Genomic DNA, 23,982 nt, shown 5'->3' with positions numbered 1-23,982 from the left:
TGGCGGCGGGCGAGTGACGTGCGTGCGCCGTCGCCGCCGCCGCCGCCGCCGAGGGGGAGCGCGCGGCCGCGAGGCGCGGCGCGACGGGCAGGGCTGAGGAGCGAGGCCCTCCGTGGACTGTGGATGTGGAAGGGGTTCTGCTTGCACGTTGGGCCTTTTACAGCTGTAGACCCCGGAGGCCGGCAGAAAGGATACTGTGTCCGATGAGATAAAGCATGTGACAGTGCTTTGTAACCGGAAAGTGCCTTTCAAAAGTGAGTTTCTCCTGGAGTCGCTTTTCCCTTGGGCCTCGTCTGGTCTCGGCCCCTTCTTCCCGGAACCGGCTTGGGTGCCTTGGCCCCAGGATGGCACACTTCTGAGAGCACCCTCCCCTTCTTCCCCGCGGTGCCTGTCTCCGTCCCCTCACCCCCACAGGCCAGGTTTTTTTTTTAAAAAAAAGAAAAAATACCTAAGCGACGAACTGCTTAAAGCTGGCCGCTCGGCAGTTTTCTACAACCCTGAGGGTTTTGTTTGTTTTTGCCTCTTAGATGTGACCCGTGATAGTCCTTCCTTCTTCAGATACTTTTAGTTCCTTCTGCAGATCTTTCTTCTTTTTTCGGTTAACTAAAACTAGGAAGGTGGTAAAACAATATAAAAGCTTCAGGTGACTTTTATGTTGCAGGATTTCTGCTACAAGCTCAAGTATCCGTGAAGATCATTACATTTAATTATGTTTATAAAGATCTTTTTTAAAAATTGAAAAAAGGAGACAGCTTCACTTCCTTGCAGCGTCTTTCTTGACGTGACTTTCCTATTTTTACTAAAGTGAAATATCCGAAGTAATGCATTTGCTGACTGCATGTTGTGTGTGTGGTTTGCTAACTTCGTTCGGTGCCTCCTTACGGTTCTGAGCTCCACCTGACCAATAACCTGTAATTCCAACGAACTGCTTGCTCCTGGTGCAGGATTTCATTTTGTGTGACTTAGTAGAACAGACGATTGTACTAAGTACGTTTTCTTCTTTAACTTTCCCTTGGTATTTTTTCATTTTAAAGTGAGAAAAGGAAGACATTTTTCAAAACTTGTTCTCTGGACTCTTGAGTATGTGATGGCTTTTCACTTAAAAAAGATAACCATCAGTATGAGAGTTAGCTGAAATCTAGATATACTAATTTTCAATCACTTTACCCTGTTCAAAAAACAGTTACAATGGAAATTCAGTGAGGATGTTTAGATACAGGCTCATGAACTAGAACAACATAGAAGGGTATATACAAAGTGATGATCAAAAGGTTTACCTTAGGATTTCCTTTCAGTTTCCTTTTGGGAGCTTACTTTTGGTTTGGTGAAAGAAGGACCTTGAAGCTTGTTTATTATGAATATTTATATTCTCAGACATATTTGTCCTCCAGATTGTTCTTTTTAGGGGTTATCTTTAATCTCTTTTGATCAAGATGTAGAAGTACCCTTGGGGAATAATTGAAATAGGGGTGACAAAGAAGACATACACATGGCCAACAAGCACATGAGAAAATGCTCTGCATCACTTGCCATCAGGGAAATACACATCAAAACCTCAATGAGATACCATCTCACACCAGTGAGAATGGGGAAAATTAACAAGACAGGAAACAAATATTGGAGGGGATGTGGAGAAAGGGGAACCCTCCTACACTGTTGGTGGGAATGTGAACTGGTGCAGCCACTCTGGAAAACTGTGGAGGTTCCTCAAAGAGTTAAAAACAGAACTGCCCTACGACTCAGCAATTGCACTGCTGGGGATTTACCCCAAAGATACAGATGTGGTGAAACAGCAGGACACCTGCACCCCAATGTTTATAGCACCAATGTCCACAATAACCAATCTGTGGAAGGAGCCTCAGTGTCCATTGAAAGATGAATGGATAAAGAAGATGTGGTCTATGTATACAATGGAATATTACTCAGCCATCAGAAATGACAAATAGCCACCATTTGCTTCAACGTGGATAGAACTGTAGGGTATTATGCTGAGTGAAGTAAGTCAATCGGAGGAGGACAAAGATTGTATGGTTTCACTCATACAAGGAATATAGGAAATAGTGAAAGGGATCATAAGGGAAAGGAGAGAAAATGAGTGGGAAAAATCAGAGAGGGTGACAGAACATGAGAGACTCCTAACTCTGGGAAATGAACAACAAGGAGTGGTGGAAGGGGATGTGGGCAGGGGGTTGGGGTGACTGGGTGACAGGCACTGAAGAGGGCACTTGACAGGATGAGCACTGGGTGTTATACTATATGTTGGCAAATCAAACTCCAATAAAAAATATACAAAAAAAAAAAAAAAAGAAAGAAATAGAGGTGCCTTGAGAGGCAAATTACAGCCCTTAAATATTTGTTTCTTAATTACAGGCCGCGTTTTCTTGACAAGGGCAAAACAAAGTGTGTTGAGTGAGATTCTTTAGACTTCGAAGGTTTTTCTTTAAAGGAATTAAAAGTAAATACTTCAGTTAAGATATTCAGTATAGTAAAATGTTTTTCTTTAAAGGAATTAAAAAGTAAATACTTCAGTTAAGATATTCAGTATAGTAAAATGTTCAGGTGCCAAAGGTACAATTTGATGTGACCACAGATCAGTGTATTCAGAATCTATCCAACACTCAAGAGAGCTTTGTGCTCCTTCCAACCATGTACCCCTACCACCACCACCACTACCACTACTATTGTGTCTTGCTTTGCATGTTCTTGAACTCATATAAAAGGACTTACATACAGTACACAGTTCTTTTTTTTTTTTTTTTAAGATTTTATTTATTTATCCATGAAAGACACAGCGAAAGAGACAGAGACATCGGCAGAGGGAGAAGCAGGCTCCCTGCAGGAAGCCCGATGCGGTACTCCATCCCAAGACCGCAGGATCACGCCCTGGACCAAAGGCAGACACTCAACCGCTGAGCTACCTAGGCGTCCCACAGTATGCAGTTCTTTTGTGACTATCTTCCCTGAGCAGTTTATGTGCATAGCAGGTTTGCTCTTTCCAAGTAGAAGAAATGTAGTGAGTGGAAGTCTGTGATCTACAGATCTTTCTTTTCCTTTCTTCCTCTCATCTTAAAATTCAGAGAAGATGCATTGCATGAACTACATAAATGTATACAAGGAGATAGTTCATAACCCCACCAATAAAATTCTTACTATGTTATAGGGAATATATTTTTAGATTCCTTTTACTTTAAAATTTAAATCTTATTTCAGTCATATTTTTTAATATGCATTTCATTCCCACATTCCCACATTCTTGGCAGTACGTGAAATAGAGGGGCTGAACATAATATCCTACACAGTAGTGACAGGCTTATCTAACCATTTTCTGACATTGTGTCCGACAACATCTGGTTTTATTAGTGTTTATTTCTTATATTTAGATGCCATCTTTTTTTTTTTTTTTAAGATTTTATTTATTCATGAGTGACACAGAGAAAGAGAGGCAGAGACACTGGCAGAGGGAGAAGCAGGCTCCATGCAGGGAGCCGGATGTGGGACCCTGGGCTGAAGGCGGCGCTAAACTGCTGAGCCACCTGGGCTGCCCTAGATGCAGTCTTTAAAAGACATAAATGTCCTTTATGGTCAGAAAAGGCCAGACAAAATAATATGTGAATAAAGTTAAAGGAGTTAGTGTTAAGAATTTGAAAGAGAATCAGTAAATCCTCTGCCTCCTTTGTGTCCTACCTAGGTCCATGTCTCTAATTACTTTATGTATGTATGTATGTATGTATGTATGTATCAGAGAACACACATAGGAGGAGCGGCAGGCAGAGGGGAGAGGGAGAGGCAGGCTCTTGGTGGAGCAAGGAGCCTAATATGGGGGGCTCCATCCCAGGACCCTGAGGTCATGACCTGAGCCAAAGGCAGGTCTCTTAACCCACTGGGCCACCCAGATGGCCCCCAACTCTCTAATTTCTTTACAAATTTCCTTCTATAAACTTATCTAATCCCATAAATTCAGATGTGATCAATAAATTGATGTAGCCCAGATCTCTATTTCCAGCCCAGACTTCTCTTGTACAGCAAATCCCAAATGCCTTCCGGACATCTCTGCATCTGTGCCCATTTTGCTAATGCTTCATTCACCCTTCTCATTGATTTATGTTTTCTGGAAAATAACACCTTATTGGCTATATTGGTTGCCTGTCTTCTTCCAGTCTAAGACTTTTCTTTGACCTTTGTTTATGGTATCTTTTCTTACACTGAAATTTAGTCTTAATGGAATCAGATTTATCTTTTCCATTATATTTTGTACCCTGGAGATCTTGTTTAAGAAATCCTTTCCTACCCCAAATAACATTTTTAACTATCATTTTATTAAAAGTTTAAAACTTTTATTCTTCATATTTATGTTTTTAATCAACCTACTTTTGTGCAAGAGATAGAGATCTAAATTTATATTATTTATGTATGTATAATTAATTGTTCTAAAAGCATTTATTGAATAGTTTAACTTTTGTTTTATGTCACTGATATCAAATCAGGTTTCCACACATCAGTGGGTAGTTTTTCTTTTCCATTGGTCAATCTGTATGACATCTGTGACACTATCATAATTGCTACAGCATTATAGTAGTGTTAATACCCAGGAGGATATTAACAAGTTAATATGCACATATTCAAAATTATCTTGGGAATGCCAGTTATAGGTAACTCTATATGAATTTTAGAATTATCTTGTTAAGAACTATTGAAAAGAGTTTGTTAGAGCCTCAGTTTCTCCTCTGTAATATGCTGGTATTAATGGTTGTTATGACTAGATATAATTGTTTTCGTGTGTGTAATGAATGGTTATTATCAACAGTATCGTCATCTTGAGATCTTAAATTTAGAAATACTACCTTGTGACTACAACCTTGTTTATCTGTTTATCTTCTACTCCCTTATTCCTACTAAACTTATTCTTTGACTTTATCAAGATATTTAGTGTTGAAACCATCTCTGTTTTTCTAGTCTGGCCATTCCTGGATTTATTTATTTTTTCCATTCCTCCAAATTGTCACTATTTTACATTACTTATTTATTAAGCATTCTGATTGTTACTACTAGGCTTATTTTGAGCTTCAGGGACCCTGAATTTTAGTTAAGAGATAAGTTCTCCTCACCAGCATCTCTAAATGTGGCTGTAATTCCTCCTATAATTAGCATCTGCCCTGCCCTCCCCTCCAAGTCTTCTGCACTCTGTGTTCTGAAGCTCGTCATCCAAGACCTTGCTTCATCAGTTATCTTCTTAAATTTTCATTTTTCTTGCTGTCTCTTGACCCCACAAGCTAGTGATCTAGTGGCTTTTAGATTTCACCAATAGTTTTTTTAAATTGAGAAAATCAGCATAGGTTTGCCAACTTTTTATTTTGTCAAGAAAAGATATTTAAAAGCAGTATAACAACAAAAAACTACTACCACCTACTACTAGAAGGTATAACATAACAGTTAAGACATAGACTAGACTATGGAGCTAGACTCTTTAGACTACAATTCTGGGTCTGCCAAAATAATGTAACCTATAAAATCTAGATAATACCTACCCGTTAAGGTGGTATGTATATACTAATTCAGTGATTAATATACACAAAGCAACTAAACCCACATGGTGCATATACATGCACAGCTGTGTTATCTTATGTTGTTGTCATTTATCTTCTATTGTTGTCATAATTATTTTTTTATGTAACTATTAGCACATCTTTTATTATTATAGCTGCACTTTGTTTTTTACAGTGGTTGCCGTAGGGCTGCATGGTCAGTGTGTTAGTGTGGTGTGTCAGTGCTAATCACATGTAGCTCTTGGGGATCTTATTAAGATTGCTATAAATAAAAAATGCTTAAAGGGACCCCATGAAGATTTCTGGACTACTTCTGTGTATCTCCCTTCTTCCTTTATTCCACTCTACAAAGATAGCAGGTAGAGAAGATTGTACAAGTTTATAGAGAGAAAAAAACAGGCTTCATTTAATGTGCACAAAGGTAAATGTGTTGGACTTCCCAGTAGCAACTCTGGAAACAAAAGGATAATAGAGCAGTGTTCAAAATTCTGAGGGAAAATTAATTCTAATTTAGAATTCTTTATAAGCTGACCTATTAATCAGTTACGAGGCCAGAATAAAGTTATTTTCAAACCTAAAAGGTCTCAGAAAATACATATTCCATACAGCCTTTCTCAAGCTAAATGAGGTTTAAGTCAAGAAAAGTAGGGCATGTAGTTAAGGAAATACGAAACCCCAAATAAGAGAGGAGTAAAGGAATTGCAGATTGATGGATTGGAACACTAAGATGAAATTAATGGAACACCTAACACAAGCATAGCTTGTTTTATTGTCCTTTATTGTGCTTCACAGATAATGTTTTGTAGTTTTTTTCCCCAAACTGAAGGTTTATGGCAGTCCTGCATTGAGCAGGTGTATTGGCACAAATTTCCAACAGCATTTGCTCACTTTGTGTCTCTGTGTCACATTTTGGTAATTCTCACAAATCAAACTTCATTCATCTGTGATCCATGATTATGACTTACTGAAAGCTCAGATGAGTTAGCATTTTTCGTAATAAAGGATTTTTAATTAAGGTTTGTACATTGTTATTTTAGACGTAATGCTATTGTACATTTAGTAGACTACAGTATAGTGTAAACATAATTTTTATATGCACTGGGAAACTAAAAATTTATTTGACTCGCTTTATTGAGATACTTGCTTTATTACGATGGTTTGGACCTGAACTCACAATATGTCTTAGATATGCCTGTTGTCTGAACAAATTACTTGCAGGCTTACTCTCCTGGGCTGTAGTTTGGGGTTAAATGAATGATTATTACATCAGAAACTAATTTTTTTTTAAGATTTATTTATTTATTCATGAGAGACAGAGAGAGAGAGAGGGGCAGAGACACAGGCAGAGGGAGAAGCAGGCTCCATGCAGGGAGCTCGACATGAGACTAGACTAGATCCTGGGTCTCCAGGATCATGCCCTGGGCTGAAGGCGGCGCTAAACCACTGAGCCACAGGGGCTGCCCAGAAACTAAATTTTTAAAAAGAATTTTTATTAAACTTACAATTTATTTATTCAAACATTTTTAAAGGGATAAACAAAACCTGTTAAAAAGACTGTTTTGATTTTAGTGTTCTCATATACTTCCTGTTTCCTCTTGAGGAACTCTATTTTAACTCCCTCACCATACCCACAGTTCTAAGAGGAAATACAGCAAACTGGAAGTGAAAACAAAATTAGATAAACAAAACTGTTATTGGTAAATTAATATCATACGGTAAAACTTTTAAAATCATCTTCCATAATACTTCCTGGTACTAAAAACAAATTTATAGAATTGCTGAATAGGAAATTCCTAGAGGTATGTAGTAGAATAGAGTGAGCTTTGAAAAAGTCTTTCTACCTATTCAATGAGTATATACAGTTTTTCCTCGATTTATGATGGGATTATGCCCCAACAAACCCATCATAAGTTGAAATTATTTTAAGTCGCAAATGCATTTAATACACCTAACCTAATGAACGTCATAGCTTAGTTTAGCCTACCTTAAATGTGCTTAAAACACTTACATTAGCCTATATCTGGGCAAGATCATCTAACACAAAGCATAGTTGATAATATCTCATGTAATTTATTGAATACTGTATTGAAGGTGAAAAACAAGAGTTGTATTGGTGCAGAGTGTTGTTCATGTATTGTTTATGCTAGTGATTTTGTGGCTAGCTGGGAGCTGTGGCTGCTGCCACTGCCCAGCATCACTAGAGAGTATCATATCACATATCATTAGCCCAGAAGAAAATCCTAATTCAAAATTTGAAGTACAGTTTCTGCTGAATGCACACTGGTTTTTCATCATCATAAAGTTGAAAAATTGTGAGTCAAACCATTGTAAAGGACTGTCTGGTCTGTATTGAGATGCCACATTTGCAGTCATTAACTAGAAAAAGATTACAGTTAAGTAAATACAGGGGTGCCTGGGTGGCTCAGTAAGTTAAGCATCTACCTTCAGCTCAGGTCATGATGTCAGGGTCTTGGGACCAAGCCCCACATCAGGCTCCCTGCTTAGTGGGGAGCCTGCTTCCTAAAAGAAATTCTCACTGCCTGCTTCTCCCTCTCCCCCACCCCTGTGTGCACACGCACTCTCTCAAATAAAATTAATAAAGTAAATACACAGATATAGGCATACATACATAATAAAAAGCTTGATTCCATAGACCTTTAAAGTTTCTTTTTATTTTTTGAAAGCCACCTTTTTTGCCCAAAAATTCTCACTATCATTTCAAACCTCAATATCTGGAGTAGATCCAAATCTGGGAAAAGAAAAAGCAGGCTGCAAGAAACATGTATCCTATTTATAAATTTGTTAAACCATGTATATATGCATATTTGATTATACATAGAAAATTTCTGGAAGGATACTTAGAAAAATAACTACCTCTACGGACAGGATGATGGGGGAGAGGTGATGAAGCCTTTACTTTCTACTTTCCTTGTATTTTGTTTGAATTTCTTGCCATGTACAAATATTAGTTTATAACTTAAGATATTTTAAATGTCATGTTTTTCAAAAATGAAAGCACTAGAAACTGCAAGGGGAAAAATCTAAAGATCTTAACTACATAAAAATACTAAAATTCTGCACCTCAAAAGCATCATAAAATCTGATCAACCCTATTTATCCATCTATGATGTTCTTATTTTAAATTTTATTTTATCTATGATGTTCTTTAAACTCATATTCCATACCTAATATTCTCAACATGGCTTTTTAGTGATTTCTTGTCCCTTCTTTATATATTACTAACCTCCCAGTCAGCATCCTCTTGGTTCCTATTTTAGGCTTGGTTTCATTTTAAAATTATGAACCTTGGACAGCCCAGGTGGCTCAGCAGTTTAGCGCCGCCTTCAGCGAGGGCCTGATCCTGGTGACCCAGGATCAATTCCCACGTCAGGCTCCCTGCATGGAGCCTGCTTCTCCCTCTGCCTGTGTCTCTGCCTCTCTGTCTCTCATGAATAAATAAATAAAATATTTTTAAAAATAAAAAATAAAATAAAATTGTGACCCTTTACAGCTATCCCAAACAGCTTTATCCTACTTCATTTTTATAGCAAATATTACCTTCTAAAATGTCTTATTCCTTAAATAATGAGTTGTTTGATGTTTTTGTCTATGTTCCCCATGCACAAAATACACAATACAAATTTTTGTCTATCTTGTTCACTTATGAATCATCAGTGCCTGACACTAGTCGGTGTTCAGTAAAATTTTGTTGAATGATTAATTGAATCATTTTTAAATTCTTAAAAAAATTTTTTTTTAAATTTTTTTTTAATTTTTATTCATAATAGTCACAGAGAGAGAGAGAGGCAGAGACACAGGCAGAGGGAGAATTAAATATCTATATTCCTATAATTCGGCTTCAGTTGGTATATGTTAAGTAATTGGTTATGTTACATAGTGATCATGCTCCTCAGGTGTCTAGATAATTGGTTCACAAGCTTATTCTCTACTGCCCTTTCTAAAAAATATTTTTTTTTAATTTATTTGAGAGGGAGACAGCTCATGGGAGAGCAAGAGCAGAGGTAAGGGTGGGAGGAAGGGCAGAGGGAGAAGCAGGAAGCCTGATGTGACGCTCCCTTCCAGGACCCTGAGATCATGACCTGAGCGGAAGACAGATGTAACTGACTGAGCCACCCAGGTTACCCCTCTATGACCCTTTCTGATGATGGATATGGAGGAAGAGAAAAAGGGCAGACTCTAGTTTTTTATCCCTTCTCACAAGTTTAGGGATTAGAGACCAGAGAGCTCCAGGTACCACAGATGAGCTATAGTGCTCTATCTCTGTTGCTATGTTGACAGCTCCTCTGGGTGAGGATTTACTTCAAAACTCATAATCTAGCTGTTGTAATCCACCAAAACCCTAGAAGTTTGGGGAAGGAGTAGGGGAGTGAATGTTTCAATTCTCTATAGGGTATCTGGTCACACTTTATTTCATCAGCAACTCCCACAGACCCTTTGTTTTATTCTATACTGGGAAGCTGTTGCTAATGATATCTGTAGCAATCAGTTGTCTGGCACTGACTGTACCAAGGCAGTGGAGGGAAGTGCCAGGGAACAAAACGTAAAAACTTACTCCTAACCCTTACTAGGGTTTTCTCAGTTTTTTATCTTATTCCTCAACCCCTTGCTTCCCTATTTCTGTAGTTGACACAGGGCTGATTTGGAGTGAGAAAGCCCACAACCCTTACTAGTACTCCATTTTCTCAGAAATCATATATAAGAAACCTGCTTTAAATATAAGGACACTGGTTAACAGTAAAGGAATGGAGAAAGATCCACCTAGCTAATACTAATCAAAAGAAAGTATAGTTGCTATATTCAGGGAAAACAGACTTCAGAACAAGGAAAATTACCAGGGATAGAGAGGAACATTACATAACAATAAAGGTGGGGATCCCTGGGTGGCGCAGCGGTTTGGCGCCTGCCTTTGGCCCAGGGCGCGATCCTGGAGACCCGGGATCGAATCCCACATCGGGCATCCCGGTGCATGGAGCCTGCTTATCCCTCTGCCTATGTCTCTGCCTCTCTCTCTCTCTCTCTCTCTCTCTCTATCATAAATAAATGAAAATTGAAAAAAAAAATTAAAAAAAAAAAAAACAATAAAGGTGTCAGTTCTCCAAAAAGATACAACCTTTAATGTGTACATCTAACAACAGAGCATTAAAATAGCTAGGGTAAAAATGGATAGAACTACAGAGAAATACACAACTCCACTATTATGGTTGGAGAATTCAACAACCCTCTTTCAGTAACTGATAGACCTAGCAGGCAGAGAAAATCAGGATACAGTTGAACTTTGTATTACCATCAGTCAACTGGATCTAACTGACATTTATAGAATACTTCACGCCAAAACGAAGAATATACATTCTTCTCAAAAAAGACATTTGTCAATATAAAAAAAATAGCCTGCATACAAAAGTTATAATTAAGGTTAATAGATATGCAGTAAATTTAGAAGAAATATTCATAAGGAAGTTTAACACCTATACTATACAAAGTCCTCATAGAAATTCATATTAAGGGAACTTGCAATTCAACAGAAAAATGGGCAAAGAATATGAACTCAGCAAAGTGTAAACCCAAATGTGAAAAGAAGCTCAGAATCAGGAAAAACCAAGGACATGAAAATTAAGATATTAGATGCCAGATTTGGCCTAAGAGAATGGCAAAACCATTTTCTTAATTCAGCTAACATTTATTAAATTATGATTATGTGGACAGCACTGAACAACACATACATCTAATATACGTGCTTACAAAGTACTATAAAGTGTATCAAATCCCTGGTTTTACAGTTGAAGAAAGGATCAGACAGGTAAATTGACATGGCAAAAATGACATAAAGGAAACATGGGAATTCACTCTATGGGAAATACTTTTCTTTCTGAGTAGGGAATTCATTCCAATGATGTGTGTGTGTGTGTGTGTGTGTGTCTAGATAGATATAGATTTATGTTTTGAGTTGGAGTTTCCCACATGTATACTCCATCCACTATTTCCCATGCCAATGCCATCTATCTCACAACTACTGTTACAATTTTCTTGTGTATCTTCCTAGAGCTTTTTTTCTTTTTTCCCCCTTCTGCAGTCTCTCTGAACTTGTTATGGTGTTCTTTCTTTTTCTTTCTTTCTTTTTTTTTTTGAGTTATAATTCACAAAACCTTATTAGTTTCAGGTGTAAAGCATGATGATTTGATATTTGTATATATTGCAAAATGATCACAGTAAATCTAGTTACCATACATAGTTACAGAATATTTTTTCTTGTGATGAGAATTTTTAAGTTTTTTAAGATTTACCTCCTTGGTAACTTTCAGATATGCAATACAATATTAATTCTAGCTACCATGTTGTACATCCCATTCTCATGACTTGTTTTATACTGAAAGTTTGTGCCTTTTGACCCCCTTCACCCATTTTGCCCACCCTACCTCTTAAAATCACCAGTCTGTTTTCTGTATCTTGGCGGGTTGGTTGGTTGGTTGTTTTTACATTCCACATATAAGTGAGGTCATGTGGTATTTGTCTTTATCAATCTTCTTTTATGTAACATAATACCCTTGAGGTCCATTCATATTGTTGCAGATGGCAAGATTTCATACTTTTTTTTATGGCTGACCCATATTCTAGAGTGTGTGTGTATACATATTTATATATTTTCTTTTTTTCCCTCTAAACTTTGATCATTTATCTTTCTTTTTACTATTTTTGAGTATAGCTGACAGTGTTAATTTCAGGTGTACAACACAATAATTCAACAAGTTTGCACATTATGCTATATTAACCACAAGTGTAGCTACCATCTGTTACCATACAATGCAATTACAGTATCATTATATTCCTTATGCTGTGGCTTTTATTTCCATGACTTATTCGTCCATATATACTACATTTTCTTTACCACCCATTTACCTTTCCACATGCACTTCGGTTGTTTCCATATCTTGGCTACTGTAAATAATGTAAATAATGCAGTGAATATGGGGTGTATATATTTTTTGGAGCACTTTCATTTTCTTTGAATAAATACCCAGAAGTATACTTTCTAGGTCACATGGTTCTATCTTTTCAGGTTTTTTTTTTAAAAGATTTTATTTATTCATGAGAGACAGAGAAAAGCAGAGACATAGGCAGAGGGAGAAGCAGGCTCCCTGAGAGGAGCTTGATGAGGGACTCGATCCTGGGACCAGGATCACACCCTGAGCCAAAGGCAGACGCTCAACCACTGAGCCACCCAAGGTCTTTTAAGTTTTTTAGGAACCTCCCTACTGTTTGCCAAAGTGGCTGTACCAAGTTCTATTCCCACCAACAATGCACAAGAATTACCTTTTCTCCATATCCACACCAGCATTTATTATTTCTTGAGTTTTTGGTAACAGCCATTCTAATAGGTTTAATGTAATTCCCAGAGCTTTCTTATATAAAAACAAATCTATATTCTCCCCTTTTTAAAACAAGTGATCAGGGATCCCTGGGTGGCGCAGTGGTTTGGCGCCTGCCTTTGGCCCAGGGCGCGATCCTGGAGACCCGGGATCGAATCCAACGTCGGGCTCCCGGTGCATGGAGCCTGCTTCTCCCTCTGCCTGTGTCTCTGCCTCTCTCTCTCTCTGTGTGTGACTATCATAAATAAATAAAATTAAAAAAAAAAAATAAGTCCTTGAGGCACCTGGCTGGCTCAGATGGTGGAGCATACAACTCTTGATCTCAGAGTTGAGTTCAAGGCCCATGTTGGGTATAGAGATTACTTAAAAATAAATAAATAAATAAAAATGAGTCCTTTGCAGTTCCACTTCTGGTAATGAAGAAGTAGGTGAGTTTTGATGAGAACAACTAGAAATGTGGGATCCCCAGGACTTATTTTTAATGTCAAAAATTATACTAGATGCCTCTGACCTCTCTCTTACCAAAACACACAAGGTCATAATAGTACACGTTTAACATATAAACTAAATAAGTAAATACCTAATAAACATAATATATATGTGTGCATATATATGTATATATATATATATTACACACACATACATGCATGATTAGGCCCAGGTCCCCTGTGATATTCTGTTACTCTGGGATTTGTAACTCAAGGAAGGAAAACACTGCTAGAAGCAAAGACATAGTCTCAGGAAAGTTACAAGTATATTTGAAAGATTTTTTTTTTTTTTTTTTAAGGGAGAGAACACACAAGCTAGGGGAAGGGGCAGAGGAGAGAGAGAAGTAGAAGCAGACTCTCTGCTGAGTGGGGAACCCATCATGGGGCTCAGTCCCAGGACCTAGAGATCATATCTGAGCCGAAGGCAGATGCTTAACCAACTGAGCCAGGTGCCTCACAAGTATATTTGAAGGAACATGAGGAGCCCAGTTTGCTGAGATTTCACGTATAAAAGCAAAGGTAAAGTTCTGGTTTGTATTCTCTATACAATAGGAAACCATTGGAAATTTCTTCATTCTGGTATTTTTTTAATAAAAGCTGTGTTAATCTGATAGTGATATGCATGATAGACTGAAGAAGTAGGGATAGAGGTAGAGAAATCTGCTGGGAATTTATAGTAATGGATCAAATATGAGTTGTTGATGACAGGCATCATAGTGTAATGAAAAGAATGTTGACATTAGAATCACAGGACTTGTAATTACTGGTCCTGTCAGCTCGGGCCAGTTATTTAACCTGTCTGATTCTGCTTATTTACATGCCTATCACCTTGGAGGCCTTTAATAGAATGATGAAATACTAATAACTTTTGCTTAACTCACAGAGTGGCTATACAAATAAATGATGACAAAAATCTTTTAAAATGTATATCATAAACTTAAGGTATAATGTGCATTTGAAGATCCAAATAATTAAAAATGGAGACAGGTAGGGAAGGAGAATGGTGAAAGAAAAGATGATTCAAATATGGTGAATCCTGGTGACATAAAAATAGTCACTTAAATCAGTCAGAAGAGGAACTGATTTGGGAGATCAGGACAAGGGTTAAGGAGAATACCGTGATTTACTTCATTTTAATTGTGGAAATGTTCAACAGGGCAGTTCTCTATTACATCTGTTAGTTTCATATATTCTTATATATTTTCATTTGAGATGATTCAATCTCCTTTATAAATAAATTTTAAGTTGAGAGAAAGAAGTTATCTCCTTGGGAATATGTATTTCTTCCTCATTTTTAATTAAAAAAAATAAAGCCTGTACGTGCTGATTTGATAAAAGTTCCATCTATTTTGTCCAGTTTATTAGTGTGATTACACAGGGCATTGACTGGTTTAAGGATTATTTATTCCCTCCAATTTAATACCAAACTGCTGGGGTGCCTGGGTAGCTCAGTCAGTTAGGTGTTTGCCTTTGGCTCGGGCCATGATCCTGGGGTCATAGGATCAAGCTCCATATTGGGTTCCCTGCTCTGTGGGCAGCCTGCTTTTCTCTCTGGCTGCAGCTCCCCCCTGCTTGTGTGCACTCTCTAATAAAAAGTAAAATCTTAAAAAAAAAATACCAAACTGCTATTCTTCAGCATGCATCACTCTAAACAGTTATCACTACTAGTACTTTAGGGTACTAGTACCTTACTAAAAATCAGGCAAACATTTTCTTTAATTTCTATTTGAATTTCATGTGAGACATAACAAGTGTCTTATTGAAAGTCTTATTGATCAGGGTATCTGGGTGGCTCAGTGAGTTAAGCATTCAGCTCTTAGTTTCAGCTCAGGTCATGATCTCAATGCTGTGAGATCAAGCCCCAAGTAAGTCTCTGTGCTTGATGGGGAATCTGCTTGGGATTCTCTCTTTCCCATTACCCCCAACCCCCTACTCACACACACATGTGCTCTCTAAAATAAATGTAGAAATCTTGGGGAAAAAAAAGTCATATGCATGGTTTGTTTCTTTTATATTTTAAATGTATATGTCTTTAATTCAGACCGTGAACTTTAAGATGGTTTCTTTTCCTTTTGAAATGCTTGGTTTCTCCTAGTTGTGTTTAAAATTAAATTGTAATGGACACTCAACCATAGCAATAGCTCTAGCTTTTGCACTAAGAATTTGTCCCCCATAGTTTGTTTATCTCTGGACTGCTTAGTATGTTACTGAATCTGTAACTTTACATTTCTAATAACATCCAGCATCTTTAGTAAGTTTAGACTTCAAAAAATGCTTTGTTCTCCTTTAGAAAGCTGATTGGGGGTTTAGACCAAACATTCCTCTTGTATCATCATTTGCTCCCTCTCATTTTAGTTTAGTTTCCCCTACTCTTACATGAATAGAAATTTGGTTGTCCAGAGTTGTTTGTGTTTTTTGGAGGTTTTGTTTTGTTTTGTTTGCCCAATACTATTTTCTATATTTCACAGACCTTTTCGTTCTACTCCAAATAAAATACTTTTTTTTATTTTTTACGTGGGACCACAGAAATAATGTATTGGTATCCTCCCTTATCCAGTAGACTTTGGCATTCTCGACCCCAGGGTACTTGAAAGTGAGAAAAAAAAAAACTGAGCAATAAGGAAAATATGTAAGGTTTATTCTGCAGCAAAAATACTGATCTGTTCTTGAGGAATTAAGTGTTTCCCAAAGGTGAGGTCTCTGCGTGATTAAATTATTTTTCGATTATTCATCATGGACAGTAAGTCAGTGCAGTTTGAAGGTCCTTGTCATTACTGGTGAGCTGGTAAATATTTAACAACTAGCTCACCAGGGGGGAAAAAAAGCTTTGATTGTGGTGTTTACAAATTTTGAGGGGTAAATACTCCACTGTGGCTCATTTCAAGCTACCACAGGACATCACAGAACACAGAATTGGAAGGAGATGTATAATTATCAAACTATAATATAGTATGTCTACAATATGGATATGATAGACATAACCACAAAAACATGGATAATAGTAAAATGATCAAGTGAATTTTTAGTATTACTGAGTTTTATATATTGGATTTTAACATAATTGTCAGCTTATATAATTAATTTTTAATAATGGCTGTGTTTAACAGCCTGTAAATTTTCTAAAAATTTTAAAATTCACACTCATAAGGCAGCATAAGCCAACTCTAGGATAGTAGTGCCTACACAGTTTTAGAAGTGACTTAGGCACTAGCCAATATGAGTTGAGTTCTTCATGCCTTTTTCATATTCTTCCATGTATATGTTACCTTGTTATGACTTTATTACTTTCTGAAAATTCTAAGGCTGCTGCTATAAATGTTTAATTTGTGTTACCTGTAAATAAATACAAACAAAAGGAACTCAATAAAACAATGGGAAAAATATAGAGACTTTTCTTCAAGAAGAAATACAGATGGCAAAGCAGCACATGAAAACATGCGGAACATCTTTAGTCACTAGGTAAAAGCAAATTAAAATGACAATGAGATATACCACTACATACCTATTAGAATGGCTGATTGAAAAGACTGGTCATAACAAGTCAGGAGGAACTGGAATTCTCATACACAGCTGGGAAGAATGTAAAACAGTATAAGCACTTGGAAAACAGCTTGGCAGTTTTTTAAAAGGTTAAATATGTACCTATCAAACGATTCAGCTATTCCACTCCTAGCTATTTACCTAAAAAAAGTGAAAACCCGTGCTCATACAAACATTTATACAAGAATATCTGTTACAGGCAAAAACTGGAAGCAACCAGAATGTCCACTGATGGGTGAATGGATATGGGAATTGTGGCATACCCATACATAGAATACTACTCAACAATAAAATTAATAAACTATTGAGTGACACAACAGGTAAATTCCCAAATAATTATGCGCTGAATGAAAAAAGTCACAGAGGGCATATTGTTTGATTCTATTTAAAATTGTACAAAATGCAAACTATCCTAAAAGACAGAAAATGGATCAGTGGCTTCCTGTGGATACAGGGGAGAAAGGGTTGGGGGAACAACAGGGTTTACAAAGGAGTACACGGATACTTGTAGTGATGCTATGTTTATTATCTTGATTTTAGTGATTGTTTCATGGGTATATACATTATGTCAAATTACCAAACTGTACACTTTAAGTATATGCAATGTATTGTACATCAATTGTACTTCAGTAAAGCTATAAAAAATTTTTAAAACTGATCTGACCGAGCAGCCCCAGTGGCTTAGCGGTTTAGCGTCACCTTCAGCCCAGGGCATGATCTTGGAGTCCCGGGATCGAGTCCCATGTCAGGCTCCCTGCATGGAGCCTGCTTCTCCTTCTGCCTGTTTCTCTGCCTCTCTCTCTCTCTGTGTGTCTCTAATAAATAAGTAAAATCTTAAAAAACAAAACAACAACAACAAAAAAAAACAACTGATCTGACCAATGGAAATGAGGAAAAAGCAACTGTTTTGTTCTAGACCACATACCTTTTAGGGTAAAACTGTGTAGGTTCTTTGGGTAGCCCTAAGCATATTGCCAGCTTATACTGAGAAGTCAAACAACTGAAATTCTCATGTCTTTATCACATGTCTGCTGTTAGGCCAGATTCTCTTCATCTGAGTGCCTATCTTTATACTTTAATATATTTCATACTATTTGTTTCTCACATGACTATTGTAATGAGGCTTTGGTATTAATATTCATTAGATCATTGGTTTTTCACTCTGTTTAGTGAACACTAGGGATACAGAACCATATGAGGTATCCTGAGTGGGTATGGGATCAGAGATAGAGGGAAAGTGATAAAGATTCTGAGTGGGCAAGTCCTTAGCCTCCAACTCAGGCAGCTTCTTTGTTTTGTAGACTTAAGGACTCTTGGTGGAGGGGGAAGCATGAAAAATCATCTATGCTTTCCATAAGCCACATTCAGAGGCTAATGCATAGTAGTTGCTCAATGAATACCTGCTGAATGAATCTTGATTAAAATAGAAAATGCCACTCTCACTTCTTTCTGTATTCTTCTCTCTCATGTGGCATATAAACTTTTATTCTGCCTTTTGAGTTTCTTGAGATAGGAGTATTAGTTTTTGAGAAGAGTTGTTGATTTTACACTAAAAGAACAGTACCAATTGCAAGGAAGATGGAAGAGTAGAAGGATCCTGAGCTCACCTCCCCCAAGGGACACACCAAGGTTACAACTACATTTAATGCAACTCACTTTGAAAACAACCTGAAGACTAGCAGAACAGCTTTTCCACAGCTAGGGATATAAAGAAAAAGCCACATTCAGAAGGATAGGAGGGGCAGAGAGTCAGGGACCAAACCCTTGGCACAGCAACCCACAAGCAGGAGGGATAACACAGGAGCTGAGGTCCTCTCTAAGGAGTGAGACGAATCAAGTCCCATACCAGGCATCTCTGGCTCTGGGGACCTGCACAGAGAAACGCCCATAAAACCTACCTCCGAAAATCAGCAGGACTTACCTTAACTCCAAGAGAGTCAGAAGGCTGTGAGAAACCAAGATTCCACTCAAAGGGTCAGAGCACTTTATCATTTGATCTGAGATCCAACATAGAAGCAGCAGTTTGAAAAGTACTTGGGTTATACATGAAGGAAATTTACTAATTTTAGGGTGTGTGCTGAAGGGGCTAGGAAGTGTTGGTGGGCACCATTTTTCTTGCCTTCTTTCAGCTTAGTTGGCCAGATGCTTGTGGGAGCCAGTTCTGACACACTCTCCATCTGTCCTGATAACACCACTTGCCCCACCCCAGCATTCCCCTGCAGACCTGTCCAGCCCAATCGACACCACACCTGGCAAACACCTGGTTTTTTTTTTAAAGATTTTATTGGGGTAATCTCTACACCCAATATGGGACTGGAACTCACAACCCCAAGATCAAGTTGCATGCTCCACTGACTGAGCCAGCCAGGTGCCTTGGCTGCTTCAATTTTGACCAATGTTTCCTCAAAGCAACTTCCACCCCGCCACATGTGGCGGGCAGCCCCAGGGCAGGCCAGTGCACCTCCAGAGCAACTCCTGCCCCAGAGAGGGAAGGGTTCCGGCCCCACCCAACAGCATGCTCATAGCAATTGTGGCTAAGACTCTTAGCTGCACTGGGAGCTAACTCCATCCACCAGCAGACCCACTATAGCCAGATTTCTCAACTAGCCGCACCAGGGTCCAGCCTTGCCCACAGTAGTCAAAGCGAATCATTACAGCCAGCTAGGTTGGAGGCCAGACCTGCCCACCAGTGTGCCTGCAGCAGTCATGCCCAGTCACAACAGGAGGGTGCATGCAGCCCAGGGGACATCGTTGGGAGTGCCTGGTTCTGGTAACCATAGAGGATTGTGCTACTGGGCCCCATGGGATACCTACATAAGGCCATTACTTTCAACATCAGGAAACATAGCTGACCTATCTAATATACAGAAACAACACAGACAAAATCAAGAGACAGAAGATTATGTCCTAAACAAAAGAACAAGACAAAACCTCAGAAAGAAAACTAAATGAAAGAGATAAGGAATCTATCTAATAAAGAATTCAAGGTAACGGTCACAAAGATGTTATTAACCAGTTTGAGAGAAGCATATGAACTCAATGAGAACTTCAACAAAAAGAAAAACAAAAAAGAATCAGAGTTGAAGAATAATAGAAATGAAAGAAAAAAAAAACTAGAGAGAATCAACAGAAGAATGGAACAGTGATCTGGAAGACTGAGTAATGGAGAGAACCCACGCCAAACAGTAAAAACAAAAGAAAAAAAAAAGATAGGTTAAGGGGCTTCTGGGACAACATCAAACAAACATTCATAATTCAGGGGTCCCAGAAAGAGAAAAGAAAAGGGCAGAAAACTTATTTGAGAAAATTGCTGAAAACCTCCCTATGTTTAAGAGGATGAAAACAGTCATCTCAGTCTAGGCCACACAGAGAGGCCCAAATAGGTGAGCCCAAGGAAGTCCACATCAAGACATATAATAATTAAAATGTCCGAAATTAAATAAATATAAAGAATCTTAGAAGCAGCAAGAGAAAAGCAAACAGTTACATATAAGGGGAACCCCAAAAGGCTATCACCTAATTGTCAGCAGAAAGTTTGCAAGCCAGGGACACCTGGGTGGCTCAGCAGTTGAGCACCTGCCCCTGGCTAAGGGCGTGATCCACGGTCTCAGGATCCAGTCCCACATCAGGCTCCCTGCCTGGAGCCTGCTTCTCCCTCTGCTTACATCTCTGCCTTTCTCTCTCTGTGTGTCTTTCATGGATAAATAAATAAAATCTTTTAAAAAAATAAAGTGTTGGGAAAATTGGACAGCTAAATGCAAAAGAATGCAATTGGACCACTTTCTTACACTATACAAATTAAGTGCAAAGTGGATTAAAGACTTAATATAAGATCTGAAATAATAAAACTCCAAAAAAGAGACCATAGGCAGTAAACTCTTGGACTTAATATTTTTCTGGATATGTCTCCTCAGGCAAGGAAAACAAAAGCAAAAATAAACAATTTGCACTACATTAAACTAAAAGGCTTTTGTACAGCAAAAGAAACCAACACAACAAAAAGGCAACCTATAGAATGAGAGGAGACATATATATTTAAAAATGACATATCTGCTAAGGGGCTAATATCCAAAATATATTAAAAAGTCATACATTATCAGAATAATAACAATAACAACAACACTACAATTAAAAAATAGAGGACCTGAACAGACATTTTTCCAAAGAAGACATTCAGATGGCTGAGACTCATGAAAAGGTGCTCAGCATCAATAATCAGGGAAATGCAAATCAAAACCACACCGAACTACCACTTCATAGCAGTCTGAATGGCTAGTATCAAAAGACAAGAAATAGTAAGTGTTGACAAAGATGTAGAAAAAAGGTAACTCCTATGCTTTCTTGATGGGAATGTAAACTAGTGTATCAACTATGGAAATTTTCTCCAAAAATTAAAAATAGAAATACCGTATGATCCAGTAATTCCACTTCTGGGTATTTCCCCGAGAAAATGAAAACACTAATTTGAAAAGATTATGTAACCCTATGTTTATAGCAGCATTATTTACAATAGCAAAGATATGGAAGCAACCTGAGTATTCATCAACCGAAGAATGGATAAAGCACTCCTTCCAATTGATTTAAGTTGAAAAAAATGGAGTATTAATGGTCAACCCCTTCCTGCCTCTTCCCACTTAAAATTATTTTCATTTTTACCCATTCTAATCTTATTTCCTCTAGTGTCTGATGTTTCCCCATTGTTCAAAGTCAAATACTCAATTTTTTACCTACTGTCACATCTTGTGAAGAAAATGACTCCATATGAATCTTTCTGTTCTGTATCTCATCTTTCCTGATTTCCTCTGGAATATAAATATACTCAAATTTCTCTTTCTAAAAAAGCACCCTCCTTTGACCCTGAGTTACTCTAAGTAATTTCCTATCTTCTAACTTCCTACCACGACCAAGCTCTGCATTTTTCCATTCACTCCCCAACATGCTTAAATTTGTCAACAGTACCTCAACAAAATTGAGCCACCAGTGACAAAGTTAGTTGACAAATTTTTTTTAATTTTATTTATTTATTCATGAGAGATAGAGAGAAAGAGGCAGAGACACAGTCAGAGGGAGAAGCAGGCTCCATGCAGGGAGCCTGACATGGGACTTGATCCCGGGACTCCAGGATCACACTGTAGACCGAAGGCGGGCGCTAAACCGCTGAGCCACCCAGGGATCCAGTTGACAAGTTTCTAATCCTTAGCATAACTTTCTATACCGTTTCACACTTGATATTTTAGTAGTCAAATATATTTTGAATGAATAAAATGAGAACCTATGAAAGGAAGCAAAAAAGTTGCTCTTAAACTCAAGAATACCCAAGGAATTATAAATAGCTGTAGTAGCCAGAACAATGTCTCTCCTCTGATCTTCCATCCCACTGAAGATGTCTACAATCCCACTCCCTGGGATCTGTGAATATGTTATGTTTATAAGCAAGGGGGAATTAAGGCTGTGGGTGGAATTAAGGTAGCTAACCACCTGGACTTCACATGGGTAGATTTTCCTGGATTATCCATGTAGGCCCAATATAATCACAAATATTCTTATAAATGAAAGGAGGCAGGCAAGTGTATCTGAGTGATGCGATGTGACAAAGACTCAACGGGCCATTTCTGGCTTTGAAGATGGAAGGGGGAAAAAAAAGAAGATGGAAGGGGGAAAAAAAAGAAGATGGAAGGGGATCACGAGACAGAACTCATACTTCCTGTTTCAAAATTTACTGCAAAGCTACAGTAATTAAGAATATGGTAATAGCACACAGATAAACATATAGACCAAGGAAATAGAACTGAGAATACAAAAATTAACCCATACACATCTGCAGTCAATTTATTTTCAACAAGGGTGCTAAGACTTTTCAATAGGGAAAGAATAGATAGTCTCTTCAACAATTAGTTTTAAGACAAATACTTTGTGCCCCAGAACCTCTAGAAAAGAATCAATCTTGCTTATACCTTGATTTTAGACCAGTAGGACCCATTCAGACTTCTGACCTCCAAATATCTAAGATAACTGTTGTTTTAAGCCACTGAATTTGTAGTAATTTGTTATATCAAGAGTATTACAATAACCATTTCTAATTTTCCTTTACAGTACAGTTGAACTGAGATGCCTGGGTGGCTCAGTGGTTGAGCATCTGCCTTCAGCTCAGGGCATGATCCCGGAGTTCCAGGATGGAGTTGCACATGGGGCTCCCCGCAGGGAATGTGCTTCTCCCTCTCTCGGCCTATGTCTCTGCCTCTCTCTCCATGTCTCTCATGAATAAATAAATAAAATCTTTAAAAAAATAAAGTACACTTGAATCTTGTGACTTTTTCTATTGAGTCTGATCTGTTGAGTGGAGCTTGGAAGTGATAATAGGAAGGAAACCAGGATCAAATGAAGCATTCTTTATATCACTACAACTACTCTCTTGCTTATAATATTATCTAAATACTAACATCCTATTACCAGAAATAAAACCTTTATGAAAACTTAACAGGATACATATGTGCTTTAGGAACAAAAGTATAAGGAAATAAATAATTCTACTTTATTATTTTTTTTAATTCTGTGAGATTGTATGCTTCTCTAATTAGTGGGATAGAAAAGAAAGCTTATTGGTTTCTGTTAGGGAGCAACTGTTAATGGTACAGGAGAGGAATGTGGGTGAACTAATCTGGCACTAAAAAAGAAAAGATGGGGGTGGGTCCCAGAGCCAATCTAAACCATACAGTGACACTTAAAGTTAAATATACAGATTGGCCACCAATTTCCAACTTTCTAAAGCTTTCATCTCACCATTAAATATGATTTTACCCTCTGTCCAATTATACCTGCTCTGCTTGAGTTCTTGCCCTAAGTTACAGGAAGTAATGAATTCTTGTTATTTGAAGGTAGGAGAATTTCTCACTAACAAAACAGAAAGGTAGGATGCCTCATTCTGATGGGCAGAGATCATTCCTGCTATATCGACTGGAAATTTTTTTTTTTAATTTTATTTATTTTATGATAGTCATCAGAGAGAGAGAGAGGCAGAGACACAGG

At 37.8% G+C, this 23,982-nt stretch overlaps 1 long non-coding RNA gene across 1 annotated transcript; it reads left to right on the top strand.

The window, feature by feature from the left end:
• The first annotated feature begins 33 nt into the window (after nt 1-33).
• LOC140623795 (uncharacterized) lies at nt 34-23,247 on the top strand. The gene is made up of 2 exons (XR_012023320.1): nt 34-254; nt 23,050-23,247. It is a non-coding gene; the product is annotated as an uncharacterized lncRNA (long non-coding RNA).
• The last annotated feature ends 735 nt before the right edge of the window (nt 23,248-23,982 follow it).

Source organism: Canis lupus, chromosome 33 (genome assembly GCF_048164855.1).
Source record: "Canis lupus baileyi chromosome 33, mCanLup2.hap1, whole genome shotgun sequence".
In the NCBI taxonomy this organism is placed as follows: Eukaryota; Metazoa; Chordata; class Mammalia; order Carnivora; family Canidae; genus Canis; species Canis lupus.
Note: the sequence above shows the minus strand (reverse complement) of the source record. Positions and strands in the feature narration are given on the sequence as shown.